Source organism: Manis javanica, chromosome 3, assembly GCF_040802235.1.
Source record: "Manis javanica isolate MJ-LG chromosome 3, MJ_LKY, whole genome shotgun sequence".
NCBI lineage: Eukaryota > Metazoa > Chordata > Mammalia > Pholidota > Manidae > Manis > Manis javanica.
In genome coordinates, this window is record NC_133158.1 from 162,546,000 (window position 1) to 162,573,801 (window position 27,802).

At 43.9% G+C, this 27,802-nt stretch overlaps 1 protein-coding gene across 11 annotated transcripts in view; it reads right to left on the minus strand.

Moving 5' to 3' along the window:
• The window catches only part of NMNAT3 (nicotinamide nucleotide adenylyltransferase 3), a 116,176-nt gene extending 109,657 nt beyond the window's left edge, over positions 1-6,519 (minus strand). For 5 of the 11 annotated variants that reach the window (XM_036991618.2, XM_036991612.2, XM_036991616.2 and 2 more), the window contains exon 1: positions 6,320-6,511. The gene's annotated coding sequence lies outside the window, so the exon portion shown is untranslated. The other 6 variants (XM_036991617.2, XM_073232265.1, XM_073232264.1 and 3 more) reach the window with 4 other exon arrangements.
• Positions 6,520-27,802: the final 21,283 nt, after the last annotated feature.

Here is a 27,802-nt window from a genome sequence, read left to right on the forward strand (position 1 = left end):
AGTGCTGCATAATATTCCATCAACCGAATTTCCTGTAATTTGATTACTCCCCTGTACTGTATATTCAGGTCACTCCCAAGTTTTCACCATTATAAGTAATGACATAACTTTATACAGTGGTTCTTGTCACTTTTCAAATCACTATCTTAAGACAAAATCCCAGGAGAAGCCAAGGGTAGTGGCACTTCAGTGACACTCAGACAGGCAGTCCTTCTACTTTCATCATCTGCACCTTTGATTTCTTTACACGAAATGTAAAGTGGGTAACATGCCGACAACCTTCTTCGCAAAAAAAAAAAACAAAACCAAAAACCCATTAAGACAAGATTGACCAATAGATCATAAAAGTTACATAGAAGGTTAGAAGGGAGAATTAAAATGCAAAGCAGTCTTGACTCTAAGTATAGGGTTCATGCAATAAAACACCAATTTCTGATCTTTTAAATGAACATTTCAAAGACCACAATAAGTTCAAGTCAAGCTCCTACACACTGACTCATATAACAGGCATTCTGTCCTAATGACCACCTGCTTACAGAGGAACTTCTAGCCTTTTACCTGGTCTGGTGTGATTCCCTCACTGACAGTAACAATCATTCTCTCCCTTGTGTAACTCACTTGGCCCAAATTCAAGTTCATTTGCGTCACTTATTTTTATCATTCCTTCCGCCCTGTACCCCTGGATTGCAAAACATTTCCAGCAAGCAGACCGGCTGACAGCAGGGCTGCTGAAAGCTGTGGCTGGGATGTAATGAGGCTGAGGCACATCCGTCAGCCTTGCTCTACATGTTCCTCTCTTCTGAACACAGTGACTGGATGGGAAAGACTAGAATCAAGGCACTAAAGCCTGGCATGTCTTCCATATGCTAACTCTGCTTCTGCTAGTCGTTCCAACACTCCCACCTGTGCTACGCTCGGCCTTGACAGTTCATTTTATACGAGGAAGCAAGGGAGGGGGAGGCTGATGGAAGGGAAGGCAGGAAGACTGGATGTAATTTAAAACCATCTTAGGAGCTCTAAAAAGTTCCAGGTTGACTGATGGACACATTTACTCCACAGAACTCTTTTCATAAGTACCCACCACTTAACATGCACTTCCAAGAGGCATAAATACCATCACTGTGTGCCAACTTTATCCAAGAGAGATTCCCACAGCCATTTCTTTTCTGCGTGGCTCTTCCGCATGGGTACAATCCGACAGAGCTGTACCCTGAGAACACAGCAGCCAAACCCACCCTACCAAGAGTGGCACGGAGGCCTTCTCAACTTCTGCACAAGGATGCTCGTTTCTTCACTTTGCTTTGGGGAACACGGCTCCTCTCTGGCACTAAAGTCTATGTCTGAGACTGGTGGGGAACGAAGATGTACTTTGTCGTCAGCTCTGGTCAAACAAATAAAGTAACTCTCTCATAATGGTCAGTTAAGGACAGAATGTTTCCTGAGGCTGTTTGGTTCACGTCTTATTTAAAACTGGCCCTTTAGTGTTGTTTTTCTCCCCGTTCTCAGTGGAACTGAACAGGCATGAAGGCAGGCGTGGTGACCCCCGGGGGGACTGCTGGTTCCTTATGAGGGACCATGCTGGGGCGGCACAGCTCTGCAGGCACAGCCCGCTGCCAGCTACCCCTGCTGCAGCCGCAGGCAGACAGGCGTCTTGCCCTCTAGACGAGAGTGGCCAGATCTGCCATTCTTTCCTCTCATGTGGCAGGCACCCCAACATGATGGAGCCTCAGCCTGGTGTGCCCAGGGCTATCAGAGGACAGGAATACAAAGCGGCTCTCAGGTGGGCTCTCGTTCAGCAGCGACAGGGCTCTCGTGCCCACCATGCCCGGTGAGCTCCATGCCTGTTTGGTGCTGTCACCCAGCACGAGCTGTGTGACGCCGAGAACTGGAGCCCCCAATGCAACAACAGCCAAGGAGGGGCTCTGTGAACTTTAAAGGTCAAATAGATCAGAGCATTAGCATTATTCTATTTCGAAGCCAAAGCACAATTACTTTTTAAAGTACACATTCTAATAGGTTACCTTGGCAGGACAAAACACTGTCTACAAGAATTTATAGAAAAATGCCATCCAAAGGTCTTCAAAGGTATGTAAATAAATGAGTATAAGTCTCTGACCAACATTTATGGATGCACTATATTGATACTGACTATGTTTCTCTGTCTGTCCCACCTTCACGTGCTCATGGCATGCCAGGCTTCTCCTTCCTGGCACTTAGTCCAGTTTATAGTATGACATTGTGTGTGGGTGTTTATATGCTTAATTTTGCCTTTAGCAATAATCTGTCTTGTGATGGCTGTGGGCCACATGAGGGTTGAGACCACATCATTTTGCCTCAGCACTCTAATACTCAGGACACTGCCTGAAGAATTTATGGAAGGAAGAAGGAGAGGGAAGGAGGAAGGGAGGGAGGACAATGAGTCAGGCATGCTGCTGGGTACCAGGAACACTTGTTCCCACAGCTGGAGCAGAGGAGGGAATTCCAGGGAAGCTGGAGAAGGGCATGCCTCGCAGGTGTCCACTGGACTAAGGGAAGGCAGGGTCTCTCGGCAAGCTTCCCTGCCATTGGCTATGTCTCTGCCACTACTCTAGGGATTCTAACTTTAGAGGCAGTTCTGGCAGGGACAGCAGGGAGGCACAGAGATACAAATCTGGCCATCACTGGGCAGGGGGCCAGGCCCAGAGATGACACTCCTGGGTGGAAAGAGCAGACAGCTCTCACTTCTAGAAGAAGAAGAAACTGCTACCCTCATCCAACGCACTTTCACCCAAACACCCATCACTGGGACCTGGGATTTCCCTGGAGCTGATTTCCTGAGTCACACTAGTGACAGAATGCCTTTCTATTCCTAGTTCCTAGATGGGCGCTTGAGTCCGTGTGTGTGTGAGAGAGAGATGATGATGAGGGAGCCACGAGCTCACTGTGACTTTTAAACTACCATGAGGCTGAACTGCACAGCTAACAGTGGGGCAGGAGCTGCTATGCTGAGGCCGGCCCTGCAAAATGGGATCTGTCTGTCTTCACCAGGGAACTATGATAAATGAGCAAAGACAGACACTGGTCAGGACAAGCCACTTCATTTAAGAGTTTCAACAGCCCAAAGTGGTTTAACATAGATGCACAGAAGATTTATCCAGATGATAAAATACCTGAACTTGAAAGGCACATAAATTATAATTTTGCAGGTTTTTTCCTTTTAAGAGTTCACATAGTCAAGTCCTGTAAGTAATGAATGAAATGCACATAAAGTTACTTCATTTCACACAAGCTGTCTGGTTAGTGTCTGCAGAGACTTTGCTTCCAGACAGGACTGAGTTCAGAATCAATGCCACCCATCTGTGTCTGTGGCCTTCCATTTTGCATCACAGTGGAGATCACTGGGAGGATTAATAAATATAATAATGATAATAACAGCTATTATTGAGTGAGTATGTACCAGACCATGCGCTGTGCATTGAGGACAGCACTTCACGTACTTACATATGAGCATTACTCAGTACTCATCACAGCCTTATGAGTTAGGTACAATGGTTCCCATTTTACAGATGCAAAAACTGAGCTTTAAAGAATTTCTGTGATGCACAAGGTCACACAGGCAATTTTATCTGACTCGAAAGCTGCAGTGTTCACCAGTAAGCTGCAACATGCATGAAAATGCTTGGCCTTTAGCAAGTGCTTAAAAACAGCAGTTTTCTTTCCCTATCTTCATATGCCTTTCCTTAAAAGCCCACTTAAACACAGGGAGGTTTGCCTTGTGGGTTTCTGTTCATTCATTAGTTCCTTCCTTAGGGGCCCAGTACTCTGCTGGATGCAGGACTTAAAAACTTGGATTCCACAGCTCCTAGACCAGCCCCAGGCCCTACCAAACCTACAGGAGGGCCCCTCAGCACAGGGCAGGGGCAGCCCCTCACAGGGAACCACACCCAGCTGGGAGTTAAAGATACAGCCTGCACAGGACAATTTTAGATCTTTCTCAACCCTTATTTTCCCCATCAACTTTTGCTGTTTTTCTCTGGCCTGACTGTTCAAAGACCTCAAACTCCCCAGGCCTTTCAACAGTGTGTGGCCATCTAGGAGGTCCTTTTATCACACAAAACAGCCCTTTCTCCTGGCAGAACCAAAGCTTTCCAGTACAACCATGGCAGCAGATAACCCAACCACCCCCCCACTAATCACCCTGCACAGTCCTCAGAGCCACCCCCTCACCCCCCACCTCCCACCCTCTGCCTGCCTTCTTTCACCAATTTTTGCCCAGCAACAGTAGTAGTAACTTTCTCCATGTCATGCTGTGGAATCCAAATTTGTAAGTCCTGCATCCAGCAAAGTACTGGGCTCCTAAGGTAGGAACGAATGAATGAACAGAAACCCACAAGGCAAACCGCCCTGTGTTTAAGTGGGATGTTAAAGGAAAGGTGTCCGAAGTTAGGGAAAGAAAGTGCCATGTTTTAGGTGCATTAACTCATTAAATCCCCATAGTTCTCTGAGGTAGACACTATTATTATTCTAACTTTAGTTCATTTTGGGGAAGAGGGAGGGAGTTCATATTCCTTCAGGGCCAACATGCTAAGCATGTTAAGCTTGCAGTGTTAGACAGTAAGTGACCTGCCCGGAGTCAGTCACAGAGCCAGAAGTATCTGGACCCAGGTCTGTGACTGCCCAGCCTAGCCTTTCTTCTCTCTGAGGCTGGCACAGACGTGGTGTGCGAGGGGAAACAGGTTGCAAAAGACTGCTCTCTCTCCCACTTCCTCCAGCATCCTTCTCTTAACATTTGTCCTCTATTTTTTTTTTTTTTTTACCTTTACACACAAATAGTGCCAGCCTCTTGTCTCAACTGTGTTTCCCCACTCTCTGGGCCTCCCAGCCGGCTTTCATGGAGCAAATCCTGAGTCTACCCCAACAGTGTAACAGAGCCAGAGAAGGAACTGGGATCATTCAAGTTAATAAAATACACCAAGAGGTCAACAGGTGTTTCTTGAAGTCCCAGACCCTTTCCAAAATCCCTGGAATTTCAAGATCTGAGGGGTCCTTAGCTAGGGACCAGCAGGGCTGCTGCCTTTGGGGAGTTTTCTGGCCAGTTTTAGGGGGTGGCGCTACCAAGGAGAGAGAGGAATTGAAGCTCAGAGTGTGAGCTTATGTTCTGGGGGGTCTCATGGAGCCGGCAGTAACAAGTGAGGCTTTCTGGGAAATGGGCACCTGACCGGAAGCAGCAAGGTTTTCCCCCAGCAATGCCAGAGGGTCAGAACCCCTCCTCTGGGCTCCCAGAGCACCAAGCCCGATAGTCTGGAATTCAGTTTACTTCACGGCCACATGAGCACCAGGAGGTCAGGACCAGTGTCTAATTTCTCTCTGTATCCTCACAGCCAGTGTAAAGTGGGTGCCAGTTAAATGTTTCCAGAATGAAAGACCGAACCAGTCATCATTTTAGAGGACAGGTTGTTTGAGGGATTCTGCTTAGGTAAGGAAAGGGACGCAAGGAGAGGGGAAGTGAGTTTGCGGGGAGGCAGGCCCACTGCCGTCCAGATTCACATCCTGCTCCGCCAAGAAACGTCTTCACCTTTCCTTTGCTCACTGCACACCTGGGCACTGGCTCAGTCATTTCCATTCGTCTCAATGGTCAGTGGTCAGCAACAGTCCCATTTTACAGAGGAGGAAGTTAAGCCAAGTTAACTTGCTTTCTGCCTAGTTCTCCACAGGCCGGTCCCACTGACCCTCCCTTTCCTCAAACAAGCCACATTCTCTCCAACAAAATGTGTTTGTTCTGTTGTTCACCCTGTAATTCTTTGATTTATACTAAAGTGTGAGCTCCAGGACCTTTAGAGATGCGGACCACCGGTTAAGTGCTCCCTCAACCCTCTGCACTTCCATCTTCACAGCTTCTAAGGCAGTTTTAAGTTTTACACTTAGGTGTGTGGATTATCCCTTGGCTGCGGGTCTTTCCCACTAGACTGTGGGCCCCCCGGCCTCACACCACATTCGTTTGCCCACCACTGCGTCCCCAGCACTTAGCCCGGGGCGGACACTCGGTGGCACACTATTAGAATTTGTTTCATACTTACTTCCACCTGTTGAGTGCAAGGGTGCTGACCGTTGGAACTGAACTCTTGCGTGACTGCCGGGCTCGGGTCAGAGCCACAGGGGTACTGGGGTCAGACTGATAACCCTGGCGCGCGAGGTAGAGGAGTGGCATTTTGGGGTTCACCGTCCCCAACGGGCTGTTGCGCTCCGTTCCCGAAACCTGTGGCCGCGGCGCCGAGGTGGAGGGCGGGGGGCCCAGGAGGGCAAAGGCGGGCTGACGCGGGCCGACCTTGGCTGCGCTTACCTGCGCGTCGCGGGGCTCCGCAGAGGCTCTCGGTGAGCCTCGGGGACTGCCGGGCACTGGGTACCGGCCGCGCGGAACCAGGGTTCCCGGCCTGCGCGCGGCCCTACCTGATCTCGCGACGCACGGTTTTCTGTTGCGGGGCGGCCCGGAGACTAGCCCGCCCCGCAGCGCTAGGGGGCGGGTCTAAGGCGAATTTGACCCCGCGTTCCCGGGGCTCCCGCGGGGGCGGAATCAGAGGCGGACCCTGGGGGCGGGCTCTAGGGAGACCGGCTCCTGCGCCCCGCCCCTTCGCTCCGTGCCCCGCCCACTAGCCCCACCTCTCTCCCGCTCCCTTCGCTGGTTCTTTTGCATTGTGTGTGCGTTTGGTTTTTATTGTCCTATGTTTTGTGTTCTGTCTTATTTCCTATTTTCCTTCAATTTTCCTATACTTTTTAAAGGTCGAATTAAAATATATCTCGAAGTAATGCATGAGCACTTTTTACAAAATAGAATTATCTAAATGTTCTTACAGTGAAAAAAACAAGCCTGTCTACCTTGCTATGCCACACAACTCCATATCAGCTCTTCCGTTTAGTTCTGCTGCTGGTCTCTCCCTTGTCGCTGAAAAAATCAGCTTACATAGTGATTTCTTGATTTATTTATTGACTTTCTGCCATGTTAGATGAGGATTTACTCTCTTTCTGAGCCCCTACTTTGCTTCTCTTGACAAATTTATACCTTTTTTCTCAAGTCCTGCCCTGGTTAGCTCTGAGACCTCAAACCAGGAGTGGAGTAAGGTTTTTTGGGCCCTGCAGCATCTACCTGTTTCGCGGCGGGGAAAATTTAAGAAAGTCTTATAGAATTAAGACTTGGAAGTGAACATTTATTTCATATAGTTACATATTTTCTCAATTATATATAACTGAGAACAAAAACCACAGAAAAATCCAGGGCCTTGGAAGTTCAGGTCCCAGCCCTCCCAGGGGCCAGGGGTGAAGTTTAAGAGTCATCAGTTTCTGCCAATAGGATTTTCTAGTTGAGTGAATTGGAGTGTGCAAAACAAAGATGTCAAGGATCATGTCAAGGTTTTGTGATTGCTGCATACTTAATTCCTAGCATCGGTGACAAGTTCTCACCTTAGTGTGAAGAGTGTTTTGTAATGCTGGCTCTGGGTGCTTCCCTAGGGTTGGCTGGACAGGCCCACTGTTCCCACTTACAGGAGGGCCTGCCCTTGTTCCTCTTGTATCGTCACAGGGAGCACACAGCGAGCACTCAGTAAGTGCTCAGGTGAAGGGGCAGGTCCATCCTTCTCCTCCACACCCTCCTTGACACCTCAGCTCTCCTCAGAGAGTTCAACCCTTTCCCTCTACTGCTCTGCCTTTTTTCTCTTCTGCTCACTCTCCTTCTCCTTCCCTTGTCCAGGTCCTGAGGATCAGGGACTTGGTAGGAACTCTGACTTAGGGTGTGAAATGTGGCTCTGCTAGGTGACCTTGGGCAAAGCCACTTTCCCAATGTAAGCCTTGCTTTACTTCTCTGAAATTGGAGGTACTAACCTCTACCATATTGGTTTTGCAGAAGATTAAGTGGTTTAATACACATGTATACAATGATTATCTTTTTATTTTTCATTTTTAAAAACTCAGACTTTCTTTATTGTTTGTATTTATGGCTCCTTCCTTTTTATTGCTTCTGGATTTTGTGTCATACTTAAGCCGTTAAAAAATATTTTCAAGGATAGTTATCTTTGGATATTCTTTTATTGACAACTCAGCTTGTCTCCCAGCAGAGGGAGACGCTCATAAGAGAATGTAGGGACTTCTAAGAATGTGTGCACCATGTTGGTACCACAGGTTGGATTAAAATCAAGGGCTAAGTCATACTGAATAAGGGCCCTGACCTTAGACATAGAGAGCAAGAGGAAGACTGGGCATTGACTTCCCCATGCAGGGGTTGCTTCTTTCTCAGAGGCAGTGAGACTAAGGGGCTTCGGCTAGGAGGAAGCCTGGCTTCCTGCGCAATTAATTGTCTCCTAGTGGTGGGAGGTAAGAACATCTTATAAGAGCCATGCTTTACCCAACCCAAGTGGGGAATGAGCAGTGGTTGAGAAATCCATTTTGGAGAGACAATTAGTACCTAATATATATATATATTATATATATACAAATATATATTATATTTTTATTATATTAATATTATTAATTATATTATTTATAATATTATATATAATATTATATTAATATAATTATATTTATATAATATAATTATATTAATTATATTAATATTATTAATAATAATATATAATATATTATATATATTATATAATTAAAATATATATATTTTAATTATAAATAGAGTTAACTGGATTTTTTTTTGAGAGGGTATCTCTCATATTTATTGATCAAATGGTTGTTAACAACAATAAAATTCTGTATAGGGGAGTCAATGCTCAATGTACAATCATTAATCCACCCCCAGCCTAATTCTTGTCAGTCTCCAATCTTCTGAAGCAAAATGAACAAGTTCTTACATGGTGAACAAATTCTTACATAGTGAATAAGTTCTTACATGGTGAACAGTACAAGGGCATTCATCACAAAAACTTGCGGTTTGATCACTCATTATGAACTATAAACAATCAGGTCAAATATGAATATTTGTTTGATTTTTATACTTGATTTATATGTGAATCCCACATTTCTCCCTTTATTCTTCTTCTTATTTTTTAATAAAATGCTGAAGTGGTAGGTAGATGAAAGATAAAGGTAGAAAACATAGTTTAGTGTTGTAAGAGAGCAAATGTAGATGATCAGGTGTGTGCCTGTAGACTATGTGTTAATCCAAGCTAGACAAGGGCAATAAAACATCCACGGATGCAGAAGATTTCTCTCAAAATGGGGGGGGGGGGTGAGGTTCTAAGCCTCACCTCTGTTGATCCCCAATTTCTCACCTGATGGCCCCCCTGCGACTGTGCCTGTCTTAGGTTGTTCCTCTCTTGAGGAATCTTACCCGTCTCTGGCAAACCAGTCATCTTCTGGGGCCATACAGGGAAATGTAAAGTTGGTAAGTGAGAGAGAAGCCATATTGTTTGAAAAGGTTAGCTTTTTACTTCTTTGCAGGTTTATGCCCTGTGGCTTCTATGCCCAGCATTTGTCTTGAGGTATCTTTACCACTTGGAGGAATTATGATACTCGGTGAATTCGATATGAGGCACGAATTCTATTTAAGGGTTGTAATTAGGAAGGAAAAGAAAAGCTATAGACGTAGCAGATAGAAGAAAACATGGGAAGACTGATTATTTCTTTGACATATCTTCTTGTAGAGTAACTTAAGCATGTATAGGTTTTAAACTACTAATTAAATTGCGTGCACACATTAACATAATAGGAATACAGTTACATAACCAAAGCAGATCTATAATTACCAGCCATCTCCAGTGAAGCCAAGAAAACCAGTTAGGCACCCTAGGCATTTGTGAAAATTTGTCTATGATATAGTGGATATTGTCCAACTGTACTTGAACAATCTGAGAGAAATCAGACCAATTAAAACAACCCATTCCTGGGAACTGTTCACATCCCATATGTTCTTTTAACAGTAGATAGTCTGTAGTTGTAAGATTTTGAAGTGCTACAACTTGCACTTTTCCTAATTCTTGGTTGAGTTCCAACAGTATAGATCCAGTCAAATTTGTTGTTTTACTGTATGCAGAGGCCAGCTTAGATATCTCCTTCTTCATTTCAATGGCAAGTCCAGGAACCGGTGGGATGAATGCAGCTACAACTGCAGCATCGCCTGGCTCTTTGTTGAGGTTTTTTGATGATCATCTTCTGGTATGACTCTTCCAGAGAGTGCTGATGTTGGAAGTTCTTCTTCATATCGTATCTTAGTTCATTTTCTGGGTAGCCAAATTAGGCTTTGATCCTCTGTATAAACACAAACAGACCCTTTGCCCACATTTTGATATGCCCTTTATACCATTGTGTAGAACTCATTGGAGGTCACCACACAGGAACTGCTTTTTTTTTTTAAGAGAAAGGAATATTATCAGAAAAGTGTACCTCCATATATGATCATCTGACACCCTTTAAGTGATCAAAATTAAGGATATTTAAAGCATGCATTAATCGTTAATTTACAGTTAGTTTTATCCTATCAGGGAGTAATCCCCTCCTCTTTCATTCTTTTTTTTTTGTTATATTTAATCTTTACTTACATGAAGAATATTATGTTTACTAGGCTCTCCCCTATACCAGGAACCCCTCATAAACCCCCTACAGTCACTGTCCATCAGCACAGCAAAATGCCATAGAATCACTACTTGTCTTCTCTGTCTTGTACAGCCCTCCCCTTTCTCCCACCCCCCATGCATGCTAATCTTAATACCCCTCTTCTTCTCCCCACCCCCCTTATCACTCCCTACCCACCCATCCTCCCTAGTCCCTTTCCCTTTGGTACCTGTTAGTCCATTTTTGGGTTCTGTAATTCCGCTGCTGTTTTGTTCCTTCAGTTTTTCCTTTGTTCTTATACTCCTCAGATGAGTGAAATCATTTGGTATTTCTCTTTATCTGCTTGGCTTATTTCACTGAACATAATATTCTCCAGCTCCATCCATGTTGCTGCAAATGGTAGGATTTGCCCTCTTCTTATGGCTGAGTAGTATTCCATTGTGTATATGTACCACATCTTCTTTATCCATTCATCTACCGATGGACATTTAGGTTGCTTCCAATTCTTGGCTATTGTAAATAGTGCTGCAATAAACATAGGGGTGCATCTGTCTTTCTCAAACTTGATTGCTGCGTTCTTAGGGTAAATTCCTAGGAGTGGAATTCCTGGGTCATTATCCATTGAGCATTTTCATGAACCTCCATACTGCTTTCCACAATGGTTGAACTAATTTACATTTCCACCAGCAGTGTAGGAGGGTTCCCCTTTCTCCACAGCCTCGCCAACATTTGTTGTTGTTTGTTTTTTGGATGGCAGTCATCCTTACTGGTGTGAGGTGATACCTCATTGTAGTTTTAATTTGCATTTCTCTGATAATTAGTGATGTGGAGCATCTTTTCATGTGTCTGTTGGCCATCTGTATTTCTTTTTTAGAGAACTGTCTGTTCAGTTCCTCTGCCCATTTTTAATTGGATTATTTGATTTTTGTTTGTTGAGGCATGTGAGCTCTTTATATATTTTGGACATCAAGCCTTTACCAGGTATGTCATTTACAAATATATTCTCCCATACTGTAGGGTTCCTTTTTGTTCTATTGATGGTGTCTTTTGCTGTACAGAAGCTTTTCAGCTTAATATAGTCCCACTTGTTCATTTTTGGTGTTGTTTTCCTTCCCTGGGGAGATATCTTCAAGAAGAGGTCACTCATGTTTATGTCTAAGAGGTTTTTGCCTATGTTTTTTTCCAAGAGTTTAATGGTTTCATGACTGACATTCAGGTCTTTGATCCATTTTGAGTTTACCTTTGTATATGGGGTTAGACAATGGTCCAGTTTCATTCTCCTACATGTAGCTGTCCAGTTTTGCCAACAACATCTGTTGAAGAGACTGTCATTTTGCCATTGTATGTCCATGGCTCCTTTATCAAATATTAATTGACCATACATGTTTGGGTTAATGTCCGGAGTCTCTAGTCTGTTCCACTGGTCTGTGGCTCTATTCTTGTGCCAGTACCAAATTTGTCTTGATTACTATAGCTTTATAGTAGAGCTTGAAGTTGGGGAGTGAGATTCTCCCTACTTTATTCTTCTTTCTCAGGATTGCTTTGGCTATTCAGGGTCTTTGGTGTTTCCATATGAATTTTTGAATTATTTGTTCCAGTTCATTGAAGAATGTTGCTGGCAGTTTGATAGGGATTGCATCAAATCTGAATATTGCTTTGGGAAGATTGGCCATTTTGATGATATTGATTCTTCCTAGCCACGAGCATGGGATGAGTTTCCATTTGTTAGTGTCCTCTTTAATTTCTCTTAAGAGTGACTTGTAGTTTTCAGAGTATAGGTCATTCACTTCTTTGGTTAGATTTATTCCTAGGTATTTTATTCTTTTTGATGCAATTGTGAATGGAATTATTTTCCTGATTTCTCTTTCTATTGGTTCATTGTTAGTGTATAGGAAAGCTACAGGTTTCTGTGTGTTAATTTTGTATCCTGCAACTTTGCTGTATTCCGATATCAGTTCTAGTAGTTTTGGGGTGGAGTCTTTAGGGTTTTTTAAATGAAAATGAACTAAGATACGATATGAAGAAGAACTAGAAGAACTTCCAACATCAGCACTCTCTGGAAGAGTCATACCAGAAGATGATCATCAAAAAACCTCAACAAAGAGCCAGGCGATGCTGCAGTTGTAGCTGCATTCATCCCACCGGTTCCTGGACTTGCCATTGAAATGAAGAAGGAGATATCTAAGCTGGCCTCTGCATACAGTAAAACAACAAATTTGACTGGATCTATACTGTTGGAACTCAACCAAGAATTAGGAAAAGTGCAAGTTGTAGCACTCCAAAATCTTACAACTGCAGACTATCTACTGTTAAAAGAACATATGGGATGTGAACAGTTCCCAGGAATGGGTTGTTTTAATTGGTCTGATTTCTCTCAGATTGTTCAAGTACAGTTGGACAATATCCACTATATCATAGACAAATTTTCACAAATGCCTAGGGTGCCTAACTGGTTTTCTTGGCTTCACTGGAGATGGCTGGTAATTATAGATCTGCTTTGGTTATGTAACTGTATTCCTATTATGTTAATGTGTGTGCACAATTTAATTAGTAGTTTAAAACCTATACATGCTTAAGTTACTCTACAAGAAGATATGTCAAAGAAATAATCAGTCTTCCCATGTTTTCTTCCATCTGCAAATAGTGACAGTTTAACTTCTTCTTTACCAATCTGGATTCCTTGTATTTATTTGTTTTGTCTGATTGCCATGGCTAGGACCTCCAGTACTATGTTAAATAGCAGTGGGGAGCGTGAGCATCCCTGTCTAGTTCCTGATCTCAGAGGAAAAACTTTCAGCTTCTCGCTGTTCGGTATAATGTTGGCTGTGGGTTTATGATATATGGCCTTTATTATGTTGAGGTACGTGCCCTCTATTCCCATTTTGCTGAGAGTTTTTATCATGAATGGATGTTGAATTTTGTCAAATGCTTTTTCAGCATCTATGGAGATGATCATATGGTTTTTGTCTTTCTTTTTGTTGATGTGGTGGATGATGTTGATGGATTTTCGAATGTTGTACTATCCTTGCATCCCTGGGATGTTGGAGTGGTGTGTTGAAGTCTCCCTGGGAAGAATCCCACTTGGTCATGTTGTATGATCCTTTTGATATACTTTTGAATTTGGTTTGCTAATATTTTATTAAGTATTTTTGCATCTACATTCATCAGGGATATTGGTCTGTGATTTTCTTTTTTGGTGCGGTCTTTGCCTGGTTTTGGTATTAGGGTGATGTTGGCTTCATAGAATGAGTTTGGGAGTATTCCCTCCTCTTCTATTTTTTGGGAAACTTTAAGGAGAATGGGTATTATGTCTTCTCTGTGTGTCTGATAAAATTCTGAGGTAAATCCGTCCAGCCCGGGTGCTTTGTTCTTGGGTAGTTTTTTGATTACCGTTTCAATTTCTTTGCTCGTAATTGGTTTGTTTAACTTTTGTGTTTCTTCCTTGGTCAGTCTTGGGAGGTTGTATTTTTCTAGGAAGTTGTCCATTTCTTCTAGGTTTTCCAGCTTGTTGGCATATAGGTTTTCATAGTAGTCTTTAATAATTCTTTGTATTTCTGTGGAGTCTGTCATGATTTTTCCATTCTCATTTCTGATTCTGTTGATTTGTGTTGATTCTCTTTTTCTCTTAATAGGTTTGGCTAGAGGCTTATCTATTTTGTTTATTTTCTTGAAGAACCAGCTCTTGGTCTCATTGATTTTTGCTATTGTTTTATTCTTCTCAATTTTGTTTATTTCTTCTCTGATCTTTATTATGTCCCTCCTTCTGCTGACTTTAGGCCTCATTTCTTCTTCTTTTTCCAATTTTGATAATTGTGATATTAGACTATTCATTTGGGATTGTTCTTCCTTCTTCAAGTGTGCCTGGATTGCTATATACTTTCCTCTTAGGACTGCTTTCGCTGCATCCCACAGAAGTTGGGGCTTTGTGTTGTTGTTGTCATTTGTTTCTATATATTCCTTGATCTCTATTTTAATTTGTTTGTTGATCCATTGATTATTTAGTAGCATGTTGTTAAGCCTCCATGTGTTTGTGAGCCTTTTTGTTTTCTTTGTAGAATTTATTTCTACTTTTGTACCTTTGTGGTCTGAAAAATTGGTTGGTAGAGTTTCAATATTTTGGATTTTGCTGAGGCTCTTTTTGTGGGCTAGAATGTGGTCTATTCTGGAGAATGTCCCATGTGCACTTGAGAAGAATGTATATCCTGTTGCTTTTGGATGTAGAGTTCTATAGATGTCTATTAGGTCCATCTGTTCTAGGGTGTTGTTCAGTGCTTCCACGTCCTTCCTTATTTTCTGCCCGGTGGATCTATCCTTTGGAGTGAGTGGTGTGTTGAAGTCTCCTAAAATGAATGCATTGCAGTCCATTTCCCCCTTTAGTTCTGTTACTATTTGTTTCACATATGCTGGTGCTCCTGTGTTGGGTGCATATATATTTAGAATGGTTATATCCTCTTGTTGGACTGAGCCCTTTATCATTATGTAGTGTCCTTCTTTATCTCTTGTTACTTTCTTTGCTTTGAAGTCTATTTTGTCTGATATTAGTACTGCAACCCCTACTTTCTTCTCACTGTTGTTTGCCTGAAATATGTTTTTCCATCCCTTGACTTTTAGTCTGTACATGTCTTTGGGTTTGAGGTGAGTTTCTTGTAAGCAGCATATAGATGGGTCTTGCTTTTTTATCCATTCTGTTACTCTGTGTCTTTTGATTGGTGCATTCAGTCCACTTATATTCAGGGTGACTATTGAAAGATATGTACTTATTGCCATTGCAGGCTTTAAATTCATGGTTACCAAAGGTTCAAGGTTACCCTCTTTAATATCTTACTGCCTAACTTAGCTCACTTATTGAGCTGTTATATACACTGTCTGGAGATTCTTTTCTTCTCTCCCTTCTTATTCCTCCTCCTCCATTCTTCATATGTTGTGTGTTTTGTTCTGTGCTCTTTCTAGGAGTGCTCCCATCTAGAGTAGTCCCTGTAAGATGCCGTGTAGAGGTGGTTTGTGGGAAGCAAATTCCCTCAGCTTTTGCTTGTCTGGGAATTGTTTAATCCTGCCATCATATTTAAATGATAGTCATGCTGGATACAGTATCCTTGGTTCAAGACCCTTCTGTTTCATTGTATTAAATATATCATGCCATTCTTTTCTGGCCTGTAGGGTTTCTGTTGAGATGTCTGATGCTAGCCTGATGGGTTTTCCTTTATAGGTGACCTTTTTCTCTCTAGCTGCCTTTAAAACTCTTTCCTTGTCCTTGATCTTTGCCATTTTAATTATTATGTGTCTTGGTGTTGTCCTCCTTGGATCCTTTCTGTTGGGGGTTCTGTGTATTTCTGTGGTCTGTTCGATTATTTCCTCCCCCAGTTTGGGGAAGTTTTCAGCAATTATTTCTTCCAAGATAGTTTCTGTCCCTTTTCCTCTCTCTTCTTCTTCTGGTACCCCTGTTATATGGTTATTGTTCCTTTTGGATTGGTCACACAGTTCTCTTAATATTGTTTCATTCCTGGAGATCCTTTTATCTCTCTCTATGTCAGCTTCTATGTGTTCCTGTTCTCTGGTTTCAATTCCATCAATGGCCTCTTGCATCTTATCCATTCTGCTTATAAATTCTTCCAGAGTTTGTTTCATTTCTGTAATCTCCTTTCTGGCATCTGTGATCTCCCTCCGGACTTCATCCCATTTCTCTTGCGTATTTCTCTGCATCTCTGTCAGCATGTTTATGATTTTTATTTTGAATTCTTTGTCAGGAAGACTGGTTAGGTCTGTCTCCTTCTCTGGTGTCTCTGTGATCTTGGTTTGCCTGTAATTTTGTCTTTTCATGGTGATAGGAATAGTTTGCAGAGCTGGGACTAGTGGCGGCTGGAAGAACTTCCCTTCTTGTTGGTTTGTGGCCTTCCTCTCCTGGGAGAATAGTGACCTCTAGTGGCTTGTGCTGAGTAGCTGCACGCAGACAGGGCTTCTGCTTCCTGCCTGGGTGCTATGGAGTTTATCTCCGCTATTGCTGTGGGTGTGACCTGGCTCAGCTGCTGCTCCAAAGTGGTGGAGTTTTGTTGGAAGAGGAGTGGCCGGGAGGCTATTTATCTCTGTAGGGGGCCTCTGTGTTCCCTGCAGCCCAGGGGATTAGAGTGCCCAGAGTTCCCCAGATTCCCTACCTATGGACTAAGTGTCCCACCCTGCCCCTTTAAGACTTCCAAAAAGCACCCGCCAAAACAAAACAATGACCAAAAAAAAAAAAAGAAAAAAAATGGCTGCTTGTTTTTCTTTATTCTCCAGAGCCAGCCTCGGGCAGCCACTCACCAGTCTTGCTGCCCTGTTTCCCTAGTATTGGGGTTCCTATCCCTTTAAGACTTCCAAAAAGTGCTCGCCAAAACAAAACAGCAAAACAACAAAAAAAAAGAAAAAAAATGGCTGCTCGCTTTTCTTTTGTTCTCTGGCGCTGGCCTCCAATACCCACTCGCCGGTCTTGCTGCTGCCCTGTTTCCCTAGTATTGGGGTCCCTGACCCTTTAAGTCTTCCAAAAAGCACTCGCCACAACAAAACAACAACAACAACAACAAAAAAAAGGTGGCTGCTCGCATTTCTTTTGTTTTCCAGCACTGGTCTCCGATACCCACTTGCCAGTCTTGCTGCCCTGTTTCCCTAGTATTGGGGTCCCTCTCCCTTTAAGACTTCCAAAAACACTTGCCACAACAAAACAACAGAGAAGAAAAAAAAAAAAAAAGATAGCCGCTCACTTTTCTTTTGTCCTCGGGCGGTGGCCTCCAGTACCCGCTCACTGTTCTTGCTGCCCTGTTTCCCTAGTATCCAGGGCCCCGCACATGCACTGTGTCTGCGCTCTGGTCCAGATGGCTGGGGCTGGGTGTTCAGCAGTCTTGGGCTCCTTCTCCCTCCTGCTCAGACCTCTCTCCTCCCACTGGGAGCTGGGGGGAGGGGTGCTCGGGACCTGCCTGGCCGAGGTTTGTATCTTACCCCTTTGTGAGGTGCTGGGTTCTTGCAGGTGTTGATGTGGTCTGGATGTTTTCCTGTGTCCTCTGGTCTCTATTTTAGGAAGAGTTGTCTTTGTTATATTTTCATAGATAAATGTGGTTTTGGGAGGAGATTTCTGCTGCTCTACTCACGCCACCATCTTGGCTCTACCCTAGTTCCTAATATTTTAAAAGAGGAAATATCTAGATGAGACTCATGTCCTTTGCTTGAGGGCACAAAGGGCCATTGGATCCTGGATGTAATGGGGGCAATATTTTTGGATCTCTCCCTTATTAGTAAGATTCATTTCTCCTGATTCCTATCTGCCATCATGTCCCAAGGAAGGTAATGCCACCTCAGCAAGGAGGAGGATTTTACATAGTTCACGTCCCTCAGAAGCAGATCCCAAGATAGGAGTTCAAGGGCAAGTAGTTTATTTGAGAGATACAGGAAACACCAGCAGAAGAATGGAGAAGTAATATAGAGAAGGGAAGGTGATCCAATAAAGGATGCATTGTTAAGCCAGCCACTATAACAGTGATTGGAAATTAATCCTGTGGGAAAACTCTAGAAAGCAGCATAAAGAACATACCTCAGAATTATTCCACCTAAGAAAAGGCTGTAGGAGGGAAGTATCTAAAGGGCAAAAACTGGAATTGATAGATTAGCTCATTTTCGAACATTTCACAAATTATTTCTATGCATAAAAATGTGGTTACCAACCGGGATGCAATGTATAGCATAAGGAATATAGTCAAAATATTGTAACAACTTGGTATGGTGATAGCTGGTACCTAGAATTATCATGTATATAAATCTTCAATCACTGTGTTGTACACCTGAAACTAATGTAATACTGTGTGTCAACTACCCTTCAATAAAAAATAATTATCTAATAAAAAAAAATGTGGTTACCAAATCTCAAGCTTTAACACAACTCTGCAACTTCTTCCTATTGCCTGATGGTGTTCTGATGAGGTTTCAGTAGTAGTACTTTGGGTGACAATCAATGTGCAGATGGCTGAGAGTCAGTATCTGAGAACTAGAGGTGTGTCCTGAGGACGTTTTGGAAAACTCAGTGTTGGACCCATTGTGATGGGACTTTGGGATGGGTCAGCCTCTGCCTTTGATGAGCCGGGAGCCTAGACTGCTGAGCTCTCACTGAGAAAAGGCAAACTTTGACTGAGTAAAATGTTAAAAATGGAGACTAGTGGACCTTTTTTTTTAAAGGTATCCTTGATATACAATCTTATGAAAGTTTCACATGAGCAATATTGTGGTTACAACATTCATCCATATTATCAAGTCACCCCCACACCCCATTGCAGTCACTGTCCATCAGCATACTAAGATGCTATAGAGTCACTATTCTGTGCTATACTGCCTTCCCTGTGCCCCCCACTACATTATGTGTGCTAATCATAATGCCCCTTAATCCCCTTCTCCCTCCCTCCCTCCCCACCCACCATTTGCAACCCCTTCCCTTTGGTAACTGTTAGTCCATTCTTGGGTTTTGTGAGTCTGCTGTTGTTTTGTTCCTTCAATTTTGCCTTGTTGTTATCTCCACAAATGAGGGAAATCATTTGGAACTTGTCTTTCTCCTCCTGGCTTATTTTACTGAACATAATACCATCTAGCTCCAGCCATTTTATCGCAAATGGTAGGATTTCTTTTCCTCTTATGGCTGAATAATATTCCATTGTGTATATGTGCCACCTCTTCTTTATCCATTCATTTACTGATGGATACTTAGGTTGCTTCCACTTCTTGGTTATTGAAAATAGTGCTGCGATAAACATAGGGGTGCATATGTCTTTTTGAATCTGGGATCTAGTTTTCTTCAAGTAAATTCCTAGGAGTTGAATAACTGGGTCAAATGCTATTTCTATTTTTAGGATTTTGAGGAACCTCCATATTGCTTTCCACAGTGGTTGAACTAATTTACGTTCCCACCAACAATTAGGAGGGTTCCCCTTTCTCTGTATCCTCACCAGCATTTGTTGTTTCTTGTCTTTTAGATGTTGGCTATCCTAACTAGTGATAGCTCATTGAGGCTAGTGGACTTTTAAAATGACCAAAGAGGCCAAACTTTTCAATCAGTCCAAGTACTTCAGAAGCTGGCGTCTTCAGCAATGAGCAGGTAATGCCAATGCCAAGTCTTTCTTCGACGGCCTTTGAAGCAGGCCTCCACCAGGAACCCATGATTTTGTCAGTCTGGCTCCATCAGCCATACTTACTATTGTGCTAAAGTGATCGTTTTAAAACATGAAACAGTTCCCAACAGTTCCTTGCTTAAAAGCCCTCTGTGGCTTCCCCTACAATTAGGGTAAAATCCCCAGTCCTTCCCAATGGCCTCCAAGGCCCTCTCAAGCTCTCCCAGACAGCATCTGCTGACAGTGACCACTGGCCATTCCTTGACTCCAGGCTCCTGGGCTTTGCTACTGTCTCTTGACCTGGTTTGGTTTGCACCAGAGAGCTGCCGCATTCTATTCTTGTTGACTGAAATAGCACATCCCTCCCCCATTCTCAAGGTTGCTTGCCCAATTCATTAACTTTCTAACAGACCTCCTTACCTACAAATAAACAAACACTCCCATACCTCCTCATTGATTGCACCTATTCTCTGTCATTAGAACATATTTTTATTTGTCATATGTGTAGTAAATAACTGTAAGGCCCAAGAAGGGCTGAGGCTTTATATATATTTTGTTCCCTCATATATCTGTGTATTTAGAACAATGTCTGATGCCTAGCTGGTATTCAATAAATATCTGTTGAATTGAGTTCAATAGATATCAGTTGAATTGTATGAATGAAAAATAAAAAGAAAATCACTAAATATACAGTTCAAAAATATTCTAGAATGTAGATTTTCAACTAACACAGACTGGTTCCTCTTAAATTGGGAAGAATTGTTGGAGCAGAATGAGAAAAAATTAAGTGAAGTGGTTGAGAGGCATCACATAATGGGATTCACAATTACAGGTGAGGATTAGATGGAGAACTTTTGCTATTTTATATTTGACCCAATGACTGGGTCAAATATTTAAGCAAAGGTTAGATTGAAAGATTACATACTCATTTAAAAGTAGTAAGAAGGAAAAGAGTTCCTGTAGTCATTTTAATAATTCAGATGGTGTTCTGTGGCTTCTGTTGGCATTGGAGGGCCCACGATGGTAACTGCTTCCCTGAAAATAGAGACCTTGATCAAATATTTAAGACCTTACTTATTTTCATTTTCTGTGTATTTTTTATTTCTGCTTCCCACTTCTTTTTACCTTTTCGGTAGGTGTACAATTCACACACTAAAGTTAATAGAAATATCTAATGGATTATTAAATGCAGCTAAGCAATGAGCTTTTGCTAGAACATAATGGCCAAACTGGGGCTACTTTGCTGTTCTGACAAACTAATTTTTCAGTGCAGGTACAAACTGAGTTTACAGAGGCTTCTGCCCTGTATTCTGAAGTTTTGTAAGGCAGATGTGTGTCTGCTGCAGGTGGAACTTTAAAGTAGAAAACAAAGACTTTTCTGGCAGTCTCCAGTTGTTGGCCCTTTCAGGGTCTGGCCCACGCATAACAAATACTAAAGGCCCAATCTTACCACTCCAAGAGATAAGAACAGAACCAGGAGAATGTGAAGTTACAGAGCCCAGGGAAAAGAAGTTTCTGCAAAGGCAGGTCTAAAACAGTAGCTAGAACTGAAAATCTCACCACTGAGTTCTTATATCCAATAGCAAAAGCTCAGCTGTGAATCTGGGCTCTGCGTCCTTCCCTCCCCTGCTAGGCCCTGCCTGTACCCTTGCCCATACCTCCTCTGTTTGCTGTCCAGGCTGCTAAAGTCTAGAACAGTGCTGTGCTCAGAGGTCTCACTGGCTGAATGAGTGAAGGAATGAATGCATTATGGAATAAATGAAGGAAAGAATGATAGCCCAGATGAAAGAATGCCATAATGATGAAACAGCCAGAGAAAAGAACAATTGAATAAAGATACTTCAGCAACAGAACTACCAACCGAGTCACTTAGCAAAGAGATGATCATGTCCACCCCCAGGGATTCTTTGAAGTATCACTTGACTTCTTCATCCAGTAGCAGAAGCAGTATCTGCTCTGTCTCCTGCCAATTCCCCAGTGATGACTGCTGCTCTTTGTACTCTAAGTCTTACGTTTTTTGGTTAAGTCACTATTCTTCCCTTGAAGGTAGCTTTGCTGAAAGCTGTCTGTGAAGGATGTGTGGCTCTCTGGATCTCAGAGCAAAGGTGGTAAATTGACTGCATTATCCCCCAGCCTTCCTTCTGTTTGCCTTTATTGCTTCATACTTTGCCCGGATGGCACCTGAGCCTTGAGCCTCCAGTGTGGCCACAGCTGGTCACAGCTCAGTGCCCATTGAGGGGAGGAGTTCAGCCAGAGCGCTTCCTTCCACATGGTGCTATAATGACGTAAAGCCATGCACTAATTGGCCTGTCTCTCCTTGGGCAGTTCCAGAGTCTATGATTGGTACTGATTCAGACAGCTTGCCCCATTAGGAGAGTGTGTGGCTGAAATACACCCTAGAGGAAGAGATCATTTTCAGAAAGGACAAGTGGAACTTCGGCCTAATGCCGTGGTCAAGAGTCTGCATATTTCTTCCTTCCAAGAGGAGGAAGTAGGAAACACACTAGCAATTGCCTATACATTTGAGTTTTGCTTATGTTGAGTCAGTCAGCTTAGGCTGTCTTATGTTGTGGCAACAAACAACCCCCGTATCTCAGTAGCTTACAAAAACAAGATTTATATTTTTGCTCAGGCTGCATGTCCATCATTTGCAAACTACAGCTGTGCTCCGCTCCATGCTTACACATGGCCCTTCTTGGGAACATTGCCTTGTGGCAGAGAGGGGAGAGACATGGGGAGCCATAAGCTGGGTCTTACAGCTTTTGTGCACAGGTGACGTGACCTTTCCATCCATGTTTTATTAGCCCATGCAAGTCATATGCCACTAAGTTCAACAGGCTCAGGATGGATTGTCTCCCACAGGTCACAGGCCTGATGTGGAAAGCAGAATCCTCCCCCCGGGAAGGTGATATTGTGAATCATAATGTACAGAACCACTTGCATTTACAGTGAAGAGTCAAGTGAGGCATGTCAGACAATCTAGTAAGTTTTCAGGTGTGCAAAAGGCTCTCCACCTGCAGGTGAAGTAGAGGTTTGGCCTCTGCAAGCAGCATGATTTAGTTTGCTTAGTTTGATTTCCGCCTCTGCTTGTGTGACCTGAGGTGGATTGCCTAATCTTTCTGAAGCTCTGGATGGGCTTATTAATATCTACCTCTTAAGGCTGTTGTGAAGATTAAATCAGATATCTGGCAGGTGCATAATACATTGGAAATTTTATTATGATAAAATAGCTCATGCTTGCCTTGGACAATTTGGAAAACTCAGAAAAATGGGAAGAAACAAATAACACTAAAATGTTTCTTGCCACCCAAAGAGAGCCAGTGTTAAAATCTTGGCATATTTCCTTCAAAGATGAGAGCATGCTATTTTTAAAGCTGCAGCTGTTTCTGCATTTGGGCAGAAGGACAAGGAAGACATTTGTTTGGGAAGACACCTTGGTGGGCTTATTAGCTCCCCTCCCGGGTTCTCCCTGGTTCATCTGAATAGGAAACGTTGAAAGAAAAGTTTTCTGAATTCTCTGCTTCCTTGTCAGACAGAAGTTTTTTAAGTCCTCTGTTGAGGACAAAGAGGAAGAGAAGTTTCAGTTTTGAGGCTCTGAAAATTGGACCAGAAAGACTGTGAACACGGCAGAAAGCCTAAGAGGTTCTCTGAGACAGAGCTCGACTTAAGGAGGAAGAGAGGAGAGAAAGACAGAGACGGACGGAATGGAGAGCAGGGGGCACAAAGACACAGACAGGGAGACACAAACAGGACCCAGAGGGGAGCAGGAATACAAACACACAGGCCAAGCATGAAACCCAGCGGCACCAGCATCAGCCTGCCTCTTCAGTGATAAGAAGCCAGGCCTATTTTGCTTGGTTGGGGCCCAGCACACCCAGTGAACTTCAGAAACTGAAATCAGATGTTTGGCCCTCAGCCTTTTCCTGCCCTCGGCTGCAGCCCCCTCTCTGCCCTGGCGATCCTCAAACCTTTAGTGTAAAACTCTGCTTCACAGAACAGCCTGATGTTGCTGGTGCCTTGGGGAATGGGGAGGCAGGGATCCTTGTCTTGAGAGGGATAAAGTGGCTCAGGGAGAGGACAGGGCATGTGGGGCTGTGCCCAGATCCCTCGAGGGCTTGATCACTGAGCCAAGAGGAGGGTTTGGAATAAAAGGTGAGCAGCAACCCCTAAGAAAATGAAATTCCCCTTTCTCAGGGGCGTCCTTGAAATCTCAAGGAGGAGGCTTTGAATCCCTGCATTTTTGTGAGACTGAGGTTTGAGTTATATTCAGATATTTGAAAAAGATCTATTAATTGATATGTATTAAATATCAAATATAGTCAAATATCATGATAGCTGATAGCTATAGATTGATAAATGTTTATTTAGCATGACTGAAATCATACTGTCCACATACTGTATGTCCTGCTTTTTTCCCTGAGCATTATATTTCATTCTCCCACATCATTAAGAAACTCTTCAGAGACCTGATTTTAGGGCAAGTATTCTGTGACAGCCATTGGGTTGTCCCCCGTCTGTCACCATCCCTGGACCTCCTCCAATCTCTTCCCACCTACCTGCCTTGTTTTATGAATTTGCCTTGGCTGAGCAATTGGACAGGCCTCTGATAAGGCCCCTGTCGGGCCCCATCGTGGGAAACATGGCCTGAGTCACGAGAATGGGTGATGGCCGTGTCCCGCTCGTCCGTATGGGAGCCGTCACACAGATGCTTCCAGAGCACAGGCACGATTTTGTTATTTGTCATTGTGGCTAATGAAAAGATGAAATCGGAGCCTCTGAGCACAACATGTAGGTAGTACCGTGATTAGCCCTTTGGAAGAGGAAGGATCCACTTTAAAATAGAAGAAAATAGCTTTACTCCCAAACTGAAATGACTGCAATTTTCCAGCTATTGCAGAACCTTCAGCACTTCTGTAATTACATCTCCAGGTCTCGTAGTCATTGTAATTTCTTCCTTACTTTCTCTGTCTCTTTCCTCTTTCTCTCTTCTCTACTCCTGAGTAAATTCCCTTTGGTACAAAGAAGGCTAAATAATACTATTTGCAAACAGGAGGAAAAAGCTCTTACCCACCTGGTGAATGCATTTGATTTTGAAAAGTAAAAAAGTAAAAGGCCAAATAATAAAGGCCTCAGTGTAGTAGAGCTGTGCTGTCTAAAATTCAGCCCGACCTACACAGACCTGGTCTTGTTTCTCCTGGAAAGGGCAGGCACCCTGAGTGAGGAAAAGGGCTTTCCGGGGAGGTGACAGGCAAATCAAGGGCAGGGAAAGGCAGCAGGGGCGGTGGGGTTACACAGTCTGGGCTCTGCCCCAGACGAGACCTTGAGACTGTCACTTTGCCTCTCCATGCCTCAGTTTCCACACCTATAAAATGCCTAAAAAAATCTCTGCTTTGCAGCCTGTTAGGAGCATGGGGTCCCACCTAGCACACTGCCTGAATCATGGTCAGGCGCCAACAATAGTAATAATTCCTTTCACTCTGTGGCCATTGGATGAATGAACATGTAACACACAGAGAGTGAGCCTGAACCCAGGATGACTCGTTGGCTCCAGGAGTCTAGAAAATGACTTAAGCGAGAGTCTTGATTCTCCCAAAGCAGTAGTTTGAAGGGTTTGGCAGCAAACAATCTTGCAGGAAAGGTGCTATTTCCCTGTTTTACACTACAGGAGACAGAAACTCTGCAACTTGCCCAAGGCCACACATCTTGTAAGTGACAGAGCCAAGACTTACAGCCCATTCTATCTGACTCCAGAGCCTACACTCATTTCTCTGTGACTATGCTCAGATCATGCCCTGGTTCTCCTGTGTACTAATGTTGCATCTGAAAAAATGGGCATGTTGCATGTTAAAATGGCCAAGTCCGTGGCCTTTGTTATCAAACAGACTTGAATTCAAGATCCATACTTCCTAATACCCAGCAGTGGTACTTTAGACCAGGAACTTAACATCCTTGGGTTCCCTCTGTAGAGTAAGAACCCTAACAGAACCTACCTCATAGCTGCTGTGGACATAAATGAGGTAGTGTTTGTAAAGCACATGAGTGCAGCACCTGGCACCTTGTAAGCACCCAGGAAAATACTAGCTTTGAAGATATCTCCTCCTCTGTTGCTGTGAAGAGTCATTGAGGTCACATGTATGAACGGCTTTGTACCTTGGGAAGCTTCAATCCGCATTGGTCCTTATGATCAGTTTTATTTCACTAACCTCCATGCCCTATCCTACAACAATGGCCCTTATAAGCAGGTATGGAGAACTCATCCCTGCACCTCTTATTGCTCTCGGCTCTGAACTGTCTCCAGAACTGAGAGGACAGTTACCATGTATATGTTTGCATGAGGCTCAGCAGCCAGGCTTAAGCAACAGTCCCCCTTCTCTGTTACTTTCACTGCAGATCCCAGTCAAGCAGAGTCCCTGGTGCCTCAGCAGAGTCAGCACTGAGGCCACAGCACTGAGATCTGTGATTAAAAATTCACTGCAGATCACCAGCCAACAAATTGTGCCCTTCGGGAAGGCTAAAAATTGACTGCAGTGTCAATTTCCTGCCCCAGCCTGGGACTCTGTGCCCTGACCTGGGGATAGAGAAATCTATGTCTTTGTCAGATCTGAGTCGGGCGGTGGTGGGAGGTCAGAGCAGGTGGGGCTGGAAGAGAGCTATGACGGACTTGTGGGGGCCAGGATTTCTCCCTCCCTCCCTCCCTTCCTCCTTTCCTCCCTCCCTCCTTCCTTCCTCTCTGAGCCAAGTCGTGGTCTAAGCTCTGAGCTAGAGAATGAATATGACCCACCTCTGGTCTGGCCTCAAGAGGCACAGAGAAGTAAAGGACAATGACACTCATTTATCAGCCATGCTAGAGGTAGGCCCAAAGGACATCTCAGCCAGGAAATCCTTCCAGAGACTAGGCATCTGAGCTGACCTTTGAGAAGCATTGGATGGATGTGGGGTAGGGGAGACTTAGAAGAGCCCAAGCAAGGCACAGTGACACTTGGAGGACACATATTTCAGCCTTGAGTAGAAGAAGTGACAGAACAGGAAAAGCAAGAATGGAGAAGCTGAGGCTAGAGAGGCAGGCAGGGGCTGGACACATGCATCCTGTAAGCCAGGCTAGAGTGAGAAGAATGAGTCAGGCTCGTGGAATTCTGATGGTCTCAAATCTGAATTCTGCCATTTAGCAGCTGTAAAGCTGTTGCCAGTTTCTCATGTCTAAGGCTCAGTTTCCCCTTTATGTACATGGGTATTTTAACACCTACCTCACAGAGGTGAGTTGCCAAGCCAGTGTCTGGTCCACTTGGGCACTCAGCAGGTAGTACCTTATTTTTTCCCTCAAGCAGGGGTTGGAGAGGATGCAGGACAGGAAACCAGGCAGGCAGCATCCAGCCAGAGGCCCTTTCTTCTGTGACAGAATCATCTATTGCCAGGTCCTCTGAAGCTCATACGGTAGCTGGAACCATAGCACCTGGGGTCTCCCAGTGGGCTCTGGGTTCTAGCCTTTCTGTGGGCTGTGAGGTTGCAGGGAGCCCCTCTGTGTTGGTGCAGACAGGCAATAACAGTCATCAGCCAACTTGGTGTGTGCCGCATGCTTGAGGCCCTTGCCTTAGGGAAAATGGATATCTACAGGCTAATTAAATGTATGTAGATTTTACTCATATCCTCTAACTAGGATGAAAGATCTTTGAACGGGTGAACAGGGTGCACTGCAGCTCCCAGGAGGACCTGGCACAGAGCTCAGCAGGTGTTGGGCGAGTGAATGCATGAACTATTTGCTTTTCCTTTTTCTGTGTCCCCCCAGTAATGTCTGCCCCTCTCAGCACTATAGGAAACCCCAGTTCATAGGGCGCAGGGAAGTTATCCTGAGAAGCAAGTCTTCCCATTGCCCTCCCATGTTTTACTCCCATCCGTACCTGGACACGATGGTAGGCTTGGCCAAGTTTGCGGAAGGGCACCTTCCCACGCTCTGGGCAGCATGGTGCCATCTTGGAAGATCACTGAGGCCTGGGACAGACAAGCGGTAGGAGAGGAGCTTCCCAGAGCCACCAGAGGTCACAGCATACAGCTCTGGCTCCTAATGTTCTGAAAAGACTCTTTTCTCTCCCATTTCAATCCAGTTCAGCTTCCTGCTCAGGAAGCTCACCCTGAACTCTCTGGCCTCCTTCTCACTTTTTAGAGCA